This window comes from Schistocerca serialis, chromosome 4 (assembly GCF_023864345.2).
Source record: "Schistocerca serialis cubense isolate TAMUIC-IGC-003099 chromosome 4, iqSchSeri2.2, whole genome shotgun sequence".
In the NCBI taxonomy this organism is placed as follows: Eukaryota; Metazoa; Arthropoda; class Insecta; order Orthoptera; family Acrididae; genus Schistocerca; species Schistocerca serialis.
Genome location: NC_064641.1, coordinates 437,919,728 through 437,935,489, shown reverse-complemented (window position 1 = coordinate 437,935,489; position 15,762 = coordinate 437,919,728). Strand labels below are relative to the sequence as shown.

General features: G+C 42.8%; 1 protein-coding gene across 1 annotated transcript in view; it reads left to right on the top strand.

Annotated features, from left to right (window-relative positions):
- LOC126475049 (large neutral amino acids transporter small subunit 1) overlaps positions 1-15,762 on the top strand; it is a 381,454-nt gene that overhangs the window by 181,277 nt on the left and 184,415 nt on the right. The window lies entirely within an intron of this gene.

Here is a 15,762-nt window from a genome sequence, read left to right as displayed (position 1 = left end):
GTCAACGAAACCAATACAATGAGTATGTATAGTGTGCAGAAGCACACAAGACCCATTGCCATTCAGTGTCGGCGGACATTTACATAATACCAAACACTGTGTGCTTTATGATCGAAAATAGTAATAGATGTTCAATGGCATTGATCGTTATTGACATTCATCCTCGATGTATTACGGAAACATTTCTTTTGTAACTATGATTAACTTTTGCACACGAATGTGATAGTGAGTTACTAAATGCGTGATGTGGTCGTATTTTCCGCCAAGCTTATGGTCACAATGTTACGGGTACGGCGCAATGGCCACTTTTGCCGGCAAGCACACAAAAAATGACGTGCGCGCGTCTGATCGATAAAACACATTTAGGCTCACAGCGTTAGCTTTAGCGTTAGCGTTGAGCGTTGAATACATGGTAGCTGTGGTGAATGGCACAAGTTTTGTCTTGAAATTGTGGGAGTCTTCGCATTTTCCTAGTGTGGGATATTCTTTCCCTCATGGCAGCTTACTGACGAAGGAACTACTTTCCAGTGCAGTCGGTCACCATCAAGCTCGATGATTTAATTATGATTAAGCAATGTTTGTCTCACTTTTATGCGTAGTCTCTTTTTTTCGTGGATCGGTGACTGACCAGAAAGAATGACTCCCGGGATTTCTTTTCTGTGGATCATGGAAGTTGTTTTGTATTGATGCTAATGAATTTGTGGAAATTCAGTCCGAAAAGAATAGCTTGTACAACAGTGTTGCATGGTCGTATTGGAGGGGGGGGGGGGAGTGAGGGTGGTGGGGGTAGTGTTAAGTTCTTGCATTGGTTAAGGTGTTTAATAACTATGAGCTGTCTCCAGTTAGTGTTATTTTTCATCGCGTTTCTCGTTCCGGAGCTAAGTGGTTTTCAGTGCTACAGCTGCTTCAGATTTTCACCTGACAAAAATCTGAACAAAGCACTCGTTAAATTTGAGAGAACAGTGATCTGTATTAAATTTAACACAGAAAGTAATGTTACAATCAACATGCGGTGTTGCTTTCTTTTGAACTCTTGCAGCCTACATAAGCGACAACCCTACGCATTTACTTTTCCACTTTCCAAAAGTTTACAGTTTTTCTTGATTTACCATGGAACTCAAATTTCTGGTCACAACCTACTGGCTTCATTTGGACGAAGTACGTTGTATACTACTAGAAAATTTATTAAAACGTAGATCGTTTGTACACAGGTATGACAGATAGTGTCGCAGGGAGAATACGATAAGGAGGTGCGGTTCACGAGGACGAGATAAATTAAATAAGGGATACTTAATTCGAACATCCACTCCATAACGTGACAGTACGATGTAGCTTGGCAATTAGCACATACTTGAATCTATGTCACAGGTGGAAGAACCAGCAAAAAGTTAAAGTACCAATCGGGGATGGACTGGTGGATTATTACGTGACATTTTCACGAGTCACAAGAAATGTGTGTAAACTGCTTTTTGAGACGTTTTATTTGAAATTTCAGAAAAATACATTTCACCCAACGTCATATATAATTCAGATTTAACACCACACCAGTGCATCTGCTGACTCGGAATCCATTAACTTCCATAATATAAAGAACTTGTGCTTTTCATGTAGTAGGCTTAAACGTTTAACGTAACTCAAGAAGGGGGCGAAATACCTACCAGCAAGGTATCAGCAAATGAGTAAAAACTGTTCAGGTTTACTCTCATTAGAAAGATATTCACTTAAAGGTAGTTACTTTCTAGACAGTTACCCTAACGCAAGCTGCTGAAAAGTAACTCGCTGTAGACATTGTTGCATAATTTTCAAACGAGGAGCCGATTTCAGCCTACAAAGTGCCAAACACAAAATAGGAGGCCTGGAAGTAGTGTTCACTGTTCCCTGCCGTCCGTTGAACAACACAGGAGCACTGAGAGAGCAGTTCTCCCATCCTCTTTCGAGTCCTCACTGCGCCGCGAGAGTTCCAGAAGGGCGCCGTCTGGAGAGCAGGGCAGTACCCTCCTCCCCATCTCGGCTCCAGCTCCGTAATTGGATTCCCGTCTGGAAGTGACAGACCAGCGCTCTTAGACTTCCTTTTACCACTAGTGGCTCTCAAGCACTTATGCCACACTCGGTCGTTTGAAAGTTTCTGAAAGGTTCTGATAGACTTCATCATTCCTTATATTTAATAGCTAGACTCCACGGGTACGTGTTAAACAAGTCTGTTTCATACTCGTTTCATTCGGAAGTTTTTTTGCAGGTGACATTACATACACCAACGCGCAACGCGCTGCTGTTCTTTGGATCTTCTCTACTTCGTTTATCAATCTTATCTAATACGGATCCCACACTCACGAACAGTATTAAAGTACTGGTCGAAAGAACGCTATCTCCTTTGTTCCATTCATCCAATGAATCTGTCTGGGACATGTCTTTGCTACGATTAGTTTTATGTGGTCGTTCCAATTTAAATAGTTCAAAAGGCATACTTCTATATACTTTTTGGAAATAACAACTTCCAGTGATTGTTCTACAGTTGTGTAATCCTATAAAAATGGGTCTTTCTGTCTATGTATGCGCAACTGGTTACATTTCTGCTGGGGGTCCGTTGGCACTCCTTGCATCAAGCGTTGATCTTCAGGGTTGCAACTTCCTCTCTATAACAGTGTCACCCGCGAAATGCTCCACGGAACTTTCGACGTTGTTCAATATGTCACTTATACACATTGTGAAAAGTAATTGGCCGACACTATATGGTCAAACGTATCCGAACACCTGGCTGAAAATGACTTTTAAGTTCGTGGCGCCCTCCATCGGTAATGCTGGAATTCAACATGGGGTTGGCCCACCCGTAGCCTTGATGACAACTTCCGCTCTCGCAGACATGCGTTCAATCACGTGCTGGAAGGTTTCTTGGGGAATGGCAGCCCATTCTTCACGGAGTGCTGCACTGTGGAAAGGTATCTATGTCGGTCGGTGAGACCTGGCATGAATTCGGCCTTCCAAAACATCCCAAAGGTGTTCTATGGGACTCAAAATGGTTGAAATGGCTCTGAGCACTATGGGGCTTAACATCTATGGTCATCAGTCCCCTAGAACTTAGAACTACTTAAACCTAACTAACCTAAGAACATCACACAACACCCAGTCATCACGAGGCAGAGAAAATCTATGGGATTCAGATCAGGACTCTGTGCAGGCCAGTCCATTACAGGGATGTTATTGTCGTGTAACCACTCAGTCACAGGCCGTGCATTATGAACAGGTGCTCGATCGTGTTGAAAGATGTAATCGCCATCCCCGAATTTCTCTTCAAAAAATGGGAAGCAAGAGGGTTTTTAAATCAGCGTAGGCCGGTGCTGTTATAATGCCACGCAAAACAAGAACGGGTGCAAGCCCTTTCCATGGAAAAACACGACCACACCATAACACCACCGCCGCCGAATTTTGCTGTTGCCACTACACACGCTGGTAGATTACGTTCACCGGCCATTCGCCATACCCACAACCTGCCATCGGATTGCCACATTGTGTACCGTGATTCATCACTCCACATAATGTTTTTCCACTGTTCAACCGTCCAGTGTTTACGCTATGTACACCAAGCGAGGCGTCGTTTAGCATTTACCGGCGCGATGTGTGGCTTATGAGGAGCCCCTCGACCATGAAATTAAAGTTTTCTCACCTCCCGCCTAACTGTCATAGTACTTGCAGTGGATCCTGATGCAGTTTGGAATTCCTGTGTGATGGTCTGGATAGATGTCTGCCTATTACACATTACGACCCTCTTTAAGTGTCGGCGGTCTTTGTCAGTCAACAGACGAGGTCGACTTGTACGCTTTTGTGTTGTACGTGTCCCTTCACGTTTCCACTTCACTATCACATCGGAAACAGTGGACCTAGGGATGTTTAGGAGTGTGGAAATCTCGCATACAGACGTGCGACACAAGTGACACCCAATTACCTGACTACGTTCGAAGTCCGTGAGTTCTGCGGAGCGCACCATTCTGCTCTCATGAAGTCTAATGACTACTGAGGTCGCTAATATGGAGTACCTGGCAGTAGGTGGCTGCACAATGCACCTAATATGAAAAACGTACGTTTTTGGGGTGTCCGGATACTTTTGATCACATAGTTTATATGATTCTCTTGGGGAACGCTTGATGTTACTTTTTTTACGTCTGCTCTCCGTTGAGAATTACATGCTTGATTCTGTTTGCTAGAAAATCTTAAATCCACTCACACATTTGGTCTGATGTTCCGTACGCTCGTATTTTGTTCATAGACGGCGCTGCGGAACTGTTTTGAACTCCTTACGGAAGTCAAGGAACAAGGCAACTACCTACATGCCGATATCTACCGATTTCTGGCTTCTGTGCAGGAACTGAGCTGGGTGTTTTCGGAACCCGTGTTGGTTCCTACAGAGATGAATTCCGTCTTCAGAAATACCATAATACGCGGGAATAAAATACGTTCCAAAATTCTATAAAATATAGATATTGGCCTACAGTTTTGTGCATCTGTTAAATGACCCTTCTTGCAAGCGGGATTTACCTGTGCTTTTTTTCCATCGTCAGGAACCATTCGTTCCTCCAGAGACTTAAGGTACACTGCTGTTAGGAGAGGGACAAGCTTTTTTTCGCATACTCTATGTAGAATTCTGGGACCATTGGTCTCACGTCAGGTCCAGTGCCTTTTGTTTTTTCTATCTCAAGGTCACTTACGTCCTGACAAATCGACGGACAATATAACCACAGTTACATGGTGCCACAAGAGTCGTGCCATCATTGTATCTGTAAGCCATGGTATGATACCATAGACCATGACAACGGCACCTGCTGTTATGGGACCTGTGGAGGACATAATGTGCGGTGGCTACCTTAGAAAGCTGTACTAAAGTGCACATACGTCATAAACAGTATATGGTGCTAAGAGTCCAGTATGACGCTAGAACAGCTACTAATCACATCCAAAAACACCCTGTGTCTAGTTTCCGAATTATAGGCGAGCCGTGCAGCAAAGAAAGTTGACCTTTGAGAGATTTAGATTTACTCGTCGACCGGAGTGGTTCACTGACGAACTTAAGAGTATATCTGACAAGCCTCTGTTATCTACCGACATCACTAGCAATTATTTAATGACAAGACTTCTCTCGTTCTCTTAGGACAATGCAGTGGAAAATGTCAGAGAATCAGTACCCTGGCTATCTTATTCACAGGTACTGTGTTGAACATGATTCGAAAGTTTCTGACAGATTAAAATAGTGCCGGATCAGGACTGAAACCTGGAACCTTTGCCTTTCGCTGGCATATGCTCCACTGACTGAGGTACCCAGCCAGTACTCACTACTCGCCCTCACTTGTCAGTGCTTCTCCCTCTGTCTTCTTGTTAGTCATTTAAAAGATATATAGCAACCTCCCACGACCTTCCCAGAGGTGTAGATGATTACGGAAAGTCGCGAAACATCATCTCAGCACCCTGCGTTTATCCACATTCAATACCTGGGTGGTACTTGGTATTATCCACGCGCCGTATTAGCAGATTGAAGTTACGATGGCTTCTACTATTTTGGTGCTAGTCTGCTTATACAAAATTTGTGATCTCAGGTGTTGAGTCATATGGGCATGCATTACACAGCACCTGGATTACCTTATTGAATTCGAATGTGTTTTTTTTTAAATATATAAAAGAACGAATTAGTAATAATAAATGCTGATCTTAGGACTAGGCATGGTATCTCAATTGTTCGCATAACTCTTTGGTCGGGATTCTGAAGCCCTGTTACAAAGTTTTTTTGGAGACAAGCGTTCTCGGGTTTTCCTCGCTGGTTTCCCCGGACACCGCTGCCGCCTTCACGGGCCACCGCCTCCACACTAGCGCGGACACCCCCACCACCTTCCCGCAACTCGCCAACTTCTTGCATCAGCCGCCGCAGTGCCGACGCTGTCTTTCACCCCACGCCACCGGACGCAGTACCCCCTGGTATGGCGTTACGTCATTTCTTTAAGCCGTCCTCTCACGGGGCGTGAAAACACACGTGGACGAGGAGCTGGTGACGTCACAGCGTGGAATTCCAGGCTCCACTGCACTGCGGAGTGTGAATTAAAGAAACTGGCATGTCGGATTTTTGTCTCCTGGAGAGGAATGGGGCCAATGAGATGCGACATCCTTTCACGTCACCATCAGAACACAGATACTGTTTGGCGTTAAACATCGTATTTGGTACTTTTCTTTCTCATAGAATACGTGGTACGAGTATAAGCTGTTTCGAAGCATCAGCAAATTTACGATCTCTCGAAATCGCGTCTTTTAGCTTCGATTTGTTATAATAAAATGACAGGAAACGGCATATCGATAGTTAAAGGCTTCTTGTAGTTCGTGTTTTTAGTGTTATAACATGTGTGCTGCGAAAGTATACCATTTCAATGCTGCGGCACAAAGAAGACTTTTCAAAAGCTCGTCCTTTTGATGCTATTTGCATATCAAAAATGACATTTGTAAATACACCCTTTAGACAGTGTATGCCATACACGGGGACCCAACTGCATTGTCGAAGTTGTAGCGCAGTTGATTGCCTCCTGTGCTCTTCAGTTGTGAAGAGAAAAGTAGCAAGTTCGCTTTTACTTCCGCCCAAATTTTGTTTTCATCTTTTGTTTTCTAAAAGATTCTGGGACTTCATATTCATTTACGAGAAGCATTATCTGAAAAGTCAATATTTTTGTTATAAATAATGTTCAAATGGTTCTGAGCACTATGCGAATTAACATTTGAGGTCATCAATCCCCTAGAACTTAGAACTACTTAAACCTAACTAACATAAGGGCATCACACACATCCAACATCCATGCCGGAGGCAGGATTCGAACCTGCGGCCGTAGCTGTCGCGCGGTTCCAGACTGAAGGGCCTAGAACCGCTCGGCCACACCGGCTGGCTATAAATAATGTATTTGCTGAAATTCTTGTTGCAAAGGCCAACGACTAGAATGTTTCCCCAGTGGCCAGAAATCTTAACGTGACTGCCAGTCTGTATCTGAACGTAAACAAAATTACACGCTGGAAGTGTTTGCTATTACGAAATTTTCTGTGAAATATATATACCTATCTCTGCCTTTGTACCTTGCCGTTAAATATCTTTTTTAATGATGGTGAGCAGTTTCGAAAAAATATACTCTCTCATTCTAATGAAATTACGAAACGAAACTCGATGTTGAAATCTGTCTATCTACAGTACGTTACTTCAGAATCTTGGTAGTCAGCGCAACATCGAGAACATGTATATTAAGGCATGTGTAAACTGACATTTAGACAGTATACCTTAACTATATTCAATTTAAAACCGAAAATGGGATGAAAATTCCCTTGAATTACCGGTAACGAATAATTTCTACTAGTACCTATCTCAGACCGTTGTACAGCATTATGTAGTGTTCCTTTACCAGCAATTCGCTGTTCAAGCCATCGACAAGTTCAGAATCTTCTTCGCGATTTTCTCCGCTCTTCGTCGACAATCGGCAACACGACGCAGCTATTTTACGCGCGTCCATTTTCGTAGAGAAACTGTATGGTTTGCTTGCCAAAACGGCCGTTGGAGAGCGCTGAGAGCGCAAATCCAAGTTAACCAGGTTGCCTGTGTGCTGATGGTGCTCTATCTCGTTATTTTCACGTGGCGTGGTCAGAGGTGGAATTTATCTGTCTGTTCTAACGCTGCTATTCAAGATGGGGCGGTACATGGAAACTGAAGCACTTGGACAGACAACCAGAATATTTCTTATTGAATGAGTGGTATACGTGGACACGAACAGTAGACTGTTTGGTAACGAATATGACCATCCAGAGAAGAAACACAAGCATTTAATCTGCCACGTAGAGTGTCGTAAATATGTTGATCTTGTCTTGGGTTCTGTATTTCATGCTCGTTGTACCTTACAGTATTGTTGTTGTCGTCTTCAGTCCGAAGACTTGGTTGATACAGTTTTCCATGCTAGTCTGGGCCGTTCAAATGTCTTCATCTCTGTATAGTTAGTGCAACCTATATCCAATTGCACCTTCTTACTACAGTCAAGCCATTGTCTCCTAAAATATTTTATTCCAACACTTCCCTGCATTATCAAATAGTTCATTCTTTAATACCTCTGCATGTGTAGCATCTTTCACTCAAGTTGTGCCATAAATTCCCCCCCCCCCCCCCGCCACACACACACACACACACACACACACACACACACACACACACACACACACACACACCTATATTATGCGATCTACCCATCATCTAATATTTAGCATTTTCCTGTAGTACCACATTTCGAAGGCCTCTCATCTCCTCCAGTCTGAACTGTTAATCGTCCATATTAACTTCTGTACGAGGTTACAATGCTAACAAATAAACTTACGAAACACTTCCCAACACTTAAATTTCTCTTCATCAGAAACGCTTTCCCTCCCGCCGGAGGTTCGAGTCCTCCCTCGGACATGTGTGTGTGTGTGTGTGTGTGTGTGTGTGTGTGTGTGTGTGTGTTCTTCTTAGCATAAGTTAGTTAATTTAGTGTGTAAGTCTAGGGACTGATGACCTCAGCAGTTTGGCCCCTTAGGAATTCACACACATTCGAACATTCTAGAAACGCTTTCCTTGATACTGCCAGTCTACGTTTTACATTCTCTCTACCTCAGCCATCGTCAGTTATTCTGCTGCCGAAATAAGTACTCTTATTTACTACTTTCTAATGTCTCATTTCATCACCATTTCCAGATTAAATAAGACTGCATTCCGTTACTCTTGTTTCACTTTCGTCGACGTTCATCTGATGATCTCTTTTCAAGACACACTCCATTCGACTGTTCTTCCTATTCATTTATCTCTGACGTAATTAATCACGAGCAAACCTCAAAGTTTTCATTTCGTTCTCTTTCTAAATTTCTTCTCGATTTCCTTTACAGCTTGCTCATTGTACGGACAGAATAACATTGGCGATTGGCTACAACGCCGTTTCTCACACTTTTCAACTGTCGCTTCCCTTTCACGTCCTTCAACTCTTTTAATTGCATTTCGTTTCTATGCAGGGTGTAGATATCCTTCCGCTTCCTGCATTATATCCTTGTAACTTTCAGGATTTGTGTGTATGTGGCTTAGTTGGATGATCATCGTTGGCAGAGAGGAGTAGGATAACAGTCTAGAGACCTGGAGATCTGGGGTAGAAGACGTAAACCGTGGAGAGTATGTTGTCTTGCCAAGGCAGTATAAATTTATTTCTCCTCATGTCCAGTGGGACTCATACGTCCCACTGAAAATAATTATAAAACTACAAACAACAATCGAAATTTAGAAATATGGCCTTACTCAGTATCTGGTCCAAAACCAGAGAACAAATTTTGAAAGCGATATGTGGATTTTTAATTAGTTCTGTCACGAAAGGGTTAAACAGTTAGCCAACATTCTATCACCATGAACATGTTTTAGATTTCACACACGCCATAATTTTTACCATTTAACGAAAACGCAATAAGAGTTTCACGAAAGCCTGAAGCACCCGGTGGCACACATATTGAAAAGCACACGTATTAAAATACTTGTTGCAGATCACGAGTGAGTAGGTGCTGATAAGCAGGGTATTGGGTGCCCTGATTCAATTAACTCTGAGACGTCGAATTTTCGCATGATGATAGACGACTTGTCTTTAAACACGCGGTTTCAGGGAGACATTTTGCTGGCGGGTGACAGAAAGCGGAGTCGACGACCTTCTGCGCAGTCTGGCGCCGGCAGACTCCGCAAAAATGGGAGTTTCGCACTTTCCCGTTCGCCACGCCGTTGTCCGCGGAAGTGAACTTTCGCCAGTTCTTGCTGGAGGCGATCAGATACGGGGGCTTTGCAGACCGCGAGCGCCCATTGTCCTCGCACGCGCTGACGGCCGAGTCACGCCGAAGCGATATGAAATACCGCCTTTCCCCCGCGGACGTGTCCTTGCCGCTAGCTAGACCGCTCCATCCTAGCCGAGCATCCGTGTTTCACTGTTGTTCATTTGCTTTTCCACACATTTCCCCTACAGGACATTTTAGTGCTTCGAATAAATGTTCGCCGTTCTGTGAAACTGTCGGATGAATCTGACCTACAGGTGGCCGTCTAACCGTTGTGAACCATCTCTGCTCACAGTCAATGACCGCTGAATTAAATTATAAGTCACATAGTTCCATCTGAGATTCCATTCAGATATGACTTAGAAAACCTAATTAATTATCATCAAAATCGGTCGCGATTACCACAGGATTGACTGCAGAGGCAAGTACAATATGTGCAACTTAAGGTCGTAAATTTGAAAGTCCATTACGTATCATTTCCATGTGTGGCTGCGTCGCATGGTTTTTTTTACTACACTTCTGTGCTTCACGGACGATGCTATTTGTTCGAATATCACTTTATTAAAACAAAGAGTTTCGGTCAAACAGGGCATCCTCAGGAACTTACATGTATTGAAAAAGCCCGTAATTAGGCATAATAATCATAAACCAAGCACAGTCAACAAATATCCAGAAAACATTCGTCATATTGACCTATACTTGCAAGAATAACATTAATTACAGATTATTTGTCCAAACATTTGTGTCTAGATCAACACTATATATTACCTTACCGAATGCAGGAAATTACATATTAAGCAATAATCTATATTAATAGAGCGAAGCACAGTGCTAGACTGAAGGTAGCATGTTAGCATCCAGACACTGTCAGACTGTAGAAGTCATTCCAAAGGTGCTCTCTGTTAATAAATCCGCTGTGAATAAATCAGTTGTGATGCAAGGTACGTATATCCGTCGTGTCGATGAAAAATTTGAAGAGTAGAACAGAATAAATAGAAATTAATCATGATCATGTTTATTTTTAAAACAGTAAATGAATAAAACTTGCTATTGATTACAATATTTTATGTATGAGTATTAAACATCAATATGTTACTCATTATAACATGTTTACAAGCATATTACGTAACAGCCAAAAAAGTTCAGTAAATATACACGACAATTCCTTATGTCTATATCACTTCCTACAGTCATATTTTGTCACACGCTGAATGAGACTCAGTGATTGTATTAAATCAAGATATACTTACAGTTTTACAATAATTTGTAATTAGGAGATGAAGAAATAGCTTAACTACAGGGCGTTTCAAAAAGAAAGAGCAGATTTCAAACATTTATTTCTCAAAAACTACAAATGATAGAAACACAATTCAAACGTTTCTTGTCAGAGAAAGGTTCAAAGTTTTTCAATGGTCCGCGCAGAAGTTCCATGCAAATCCGCAGTGGCGCTGGCGTTTGTTTGTAGGAAAATGGCGACGACACCACAGGAACGATCATTTTGTGTGCTGCAATTTGCAAAGTTAGAGTCCATTGTTGGTGTGCAACGTGCATTCCGCCGTCAATTCAACAAACAGCCGCCTCGTCATAAGCAAATTTATGAGTGGCATCACAGATTCGTAGAAGATGGTTGCATCTGCAAGCGAAAAAGCACGGGTCGTCCACGCACATCGGATGAAAATGTCGAGCGTGTCCGTGCAGCTTACGAAAGGAGCCCTAGAAAATCCACGACACGGGCAAGTCACGAACTAAACATGTCTAAAACAACGGTATGGCGCGTTCTGAGTAAGCGTCTGCACATGAAGCCGTACAAACTGCAGTTATTGCAAGCATTGCGTCCTGACGACCACAACAAAAGGTTCGAATTTTCAACTGCAATTCTACAGGACATGGAAGAGGACAATTTTGCCGAACGATTAATTTTTTCAGATGAATCAACGTTTCACATTTCTGGTAAAGTTAATCGGCATAACGTACGAATTTGGGCGAGTGAAACTCCGAGGGACGTTATTCAACATGAAAGAGACTCACCAAAGGTTAACGTCTTTTGTGCAATTTCGGTAAACAAAGTTTATGGACCTTTCTTTTTCATGGAGAAAACTATCACAGGAACCATTTACCTGGACATGTTAGAAAACTGGCTATTTCCTCAACTTCAGGAAGATTCAAATCACTTCATCTTCATGCAAGATGGCGCCCCACCACACTTCTCTGAACCTGTACGACGGTACCTAAATAACACCATTCCAGGACGGTGGATTGGAAGAGCAGGAGCACAAGATCAATGTCATCGTCTGTGGCCTCCCAGGTCACCAGACCTTACTCCCTGCGATTTTTATTTGTGGGGGTACATAAAGGACTGTGTTTATGTCCCACCTATGCCCGCTACTCTTCAAGAGGTACGACATCGAATTGTTGCGGCCGTGAATTCGGTAACTAAAGACCAGTTGCGTCGTGTGTGGCAAGAAATGAGATACCGGTTTGATATTTGTCGTGTAACAAATGGTGCTCATATTGAGGTACAGTTTTGATATTTGTTGTGTAACATTTGGTACTCATATTGAATGAAGGACCGTTGGAATTGTGTTTCTATCATTTGTAGTTTTTGAGAAATAAATGTTTGAAATCTGCTCTTTCTTTTTGAAACGCCCTGTATATAATAAGTCAGCTCCTCTCATGCGTGTACAAGGACAATACACATACCTTTGTCTTGAATGTTAAGCGATAAATACATCAAAGTAATCTACTAACATGTGGTAGCTGCTGTATCAGCAAAGTATGAGTATCAATCACAAAACGGGTACATTGTAAATATCAGAAATATTTAACAGCTCTAAATCATGCTTCCTTACAATGACGTCGCTCTCTTTTCAGTCGGCTTTCTTAAGTGTCTGTATGCTGTGTGGAGCGAACTTTTCACACGACTCTCGGTTTCTGACCTACATAGATTGCGTTGTAAGTGGTATTCAGCGTCTACGAAAATCCTGTAGGCTTGGGGTGGATTACAAAAAGGAATGGCGGGGCCATTAGAAGTGGAAGAGAAGCTCTGATAGGACAACGATAGCGAAAGACAGAGACAGTGTACTTTTCAAACAAATTCGATTTCTGGAAAACGCCATCCGGATAGAACGACGGGGCCTGAACGCAGCTACCCCAGAACGCTCGTCCAGAGCCGTAACCACTGGGCCACCTCCATCTGTAAGACAGGTTCTCCGCGACGCCGCCGCCAGGAAGCCACACAGCGATTACGTAACACAGCCATTCAGAGGCGCGTAGCCAGGGATCCGCGAAGCACACACGCTCGCCTGTGCATTGCGAGCCAGGCGGGACGACAAACGGTGCCAACAAAGTCCTTGCGGTGACTTTGCTCAGGAACATGACCTGAGAAACAAACGACACAGGAACAAACAAGTGCCACGATCTTCCAGATCTGTTTCGCATGCGAGCTTCCCAAGGCTTCTTATCGTGTTACGTTGCAAACAGGTGCAAGAGATTCCCTGCAGTCTTTAAAAGAAAGTAAACACCGTTCACGCAGTGAAACTGCAGCACGTTTGTAATAGACTTTTGCCTCTTTTGGATACTTAGCTCTACATTTATCGAAGTGTAATAATGTTACGAGATTTGTTTCATAGAACATCGCGTTGGTAAGTTTGATAATTTATAATGTAGTGCATATAACTGAGTCCAGCACAATCCAATTACTCGCAAACATCGCTAAGAGGAATGCTTTGCAGATGGTACAAAATTTGGCAACGTCTACATAGATACTCGGCAAATCCATGTGAAGTGCATGGCAGAGGGTACTTGATCCATACACCGTGGTTGCTCAGGTGTCACTGTGCATGCTATAATTAGTTTAATTTTATCCGGGTGCGATACGTATGGGCCTTAAGTATATACCTAGATTCATCCCTTACTGCTGGTCGTTGAAACTTTTAAAGTACGTTTTAGTGGGGTAGTTGACACCTTAGAGGTAGTCAATTCATGTTTGCTTAACGCTCTTCCGTATGTCAAACCTGTGATGGTTGGTGCTGACATTCATTGTATACGTTTAACATTCCCCGATAGCCCTATTTGACACGGGCCCCAAATACTTCAGGAATATTCTCGAAGAGTCGCTCTGGTATATTATACAGTGTCTCCTTAGTAAACTTACTGCATTTTCCCAGTATTATGTTAGTGAACTAAAGCCTGTCACCTGCTTTACTTAAGAGTAGAACTACGTGCTCATGCCACCTCAATTCCCATAAATTGTTACATCCTGGTATTAGTTGGAATTCACTGATTCCAGTTGCGACCTAATCATACGACACTAAGTTTCCGCCTTTTGTGAAGTATACAGTTTTATATTTCTGTACTTTTGAAGCAACTTAACAACTTTTACACAGTTTTGAAATCTTATAAAGATCGAAATTAATACTTGAGCAGCTTTTTATCAAACAGAACCGCGATATAGATAACTGCATAATCTACTGAGGTCACGATTGTCTGCTAAGTCACCTCTTTCCCGCCCGCCCAGTCTGTAACGGTTGGTTGGTTGGTTGGTTGGTTGGTTGGTTGACCTGGGGAGGGGACCAAACAGCGAGGTCATCGGTCCTATCGGATTAGGGAAGGCTGCGAAGGAAATCGGCCGTGCCCTTTCAAAGGAACGATCACAGCATTTGCCTGCAGCGATTTAGGGAAATCACGGAAAAACTAAATCAGGATGGCCGGACGCAGGTTTGAACCGTCGTCATCCCAATTTTGACCCCTTCACGGCCTCACCTGCATTTTCAGACAAACATTTTGCACAATCTCTATTATCCATCGTGGGTATGGGACAGTACTTTTGCACGGTGTCCGTCGCCCACGACATCTTATTTCCACACATCACTCGAACTCCATTTACTCGTACGTTTTTTTTTTTTTTTGACGTGAATAAGTCTTTATCGTTAAAGCCAGGTATAGGGCACCAGTCAATGAAACAGAAGTGAAACGTTTACAGTGTGATACATTTTGAGTTATAGCTTGAAAATTAATTACACCATAACTTGTGTCACGCGACGTGTATATAAGTGAAATCTGTTCACTTTTTCTCGTTCCCGGATTTCATCGTCGCTTCTGCTGGTGCGAGTGGAAGATCAAAGAACAGTGATTGACTTGCATATAAATGCGTTATTTGCTGAAAAAATAAGTGTGCAAATCTCCAGTGCCTATTTAGTGTGTCCGTAGTACACAAAGGAAAAAAGACTACGGTCAAATATCATGGAGGAGCGCTTTCCGGTCCTACATACCGCGACCAGGATTAGTGGCTCAAAACAGAGTTTTGAATGCAACTTCATTTATTGTAGCGAAAATAAGAGTTACATGCTAAATAAGGTTGTTGGAGCGCAAACAGTGTGAAATGCGACGAAACTGGCCGGCCGCGGTGGTCTAGCGGTTCTAGGCGCTCAGTCCGGAACCGCGCGACTGCTACGGTCGCAGGTTCGAATCCTGCCTCGGGCATGGATGTGTGTGATGTCCTTAGGTTAGTTAGGTTTAATTAGTTCTAAGTTCTAGGGGACTGATGACCACACATGTTTAGTCCCATAGTGCTCAGAGCCATTTGAGCCATTTTTGAGCGACGAAACTGGATAAACAGTTCGTGCAATACTTTTTAATTGCGTCAGCTCCAAAGTTTTACAGGATTTTTTCTGTCATGTCTTAATTATTAATATCTAGTAATTATGGCTTCAACGTTGAGAAAAAAAGGAATGAGGGGGAAATTTACGAAGCTATACACAAAGCAGATAAAATTAAAATTTGGAAATTTGTGGTAAGATCCTATGGCACCAAACTGCTGAGGTCATCGGTTCCTAAGCTTACATACTACTTAATCTGACTTAAACTAATTTACGCTGTGGACAACACACACCCATGTCCGAGGGAGGACTCTAACCTCCGGCAGGAGAAAAAATT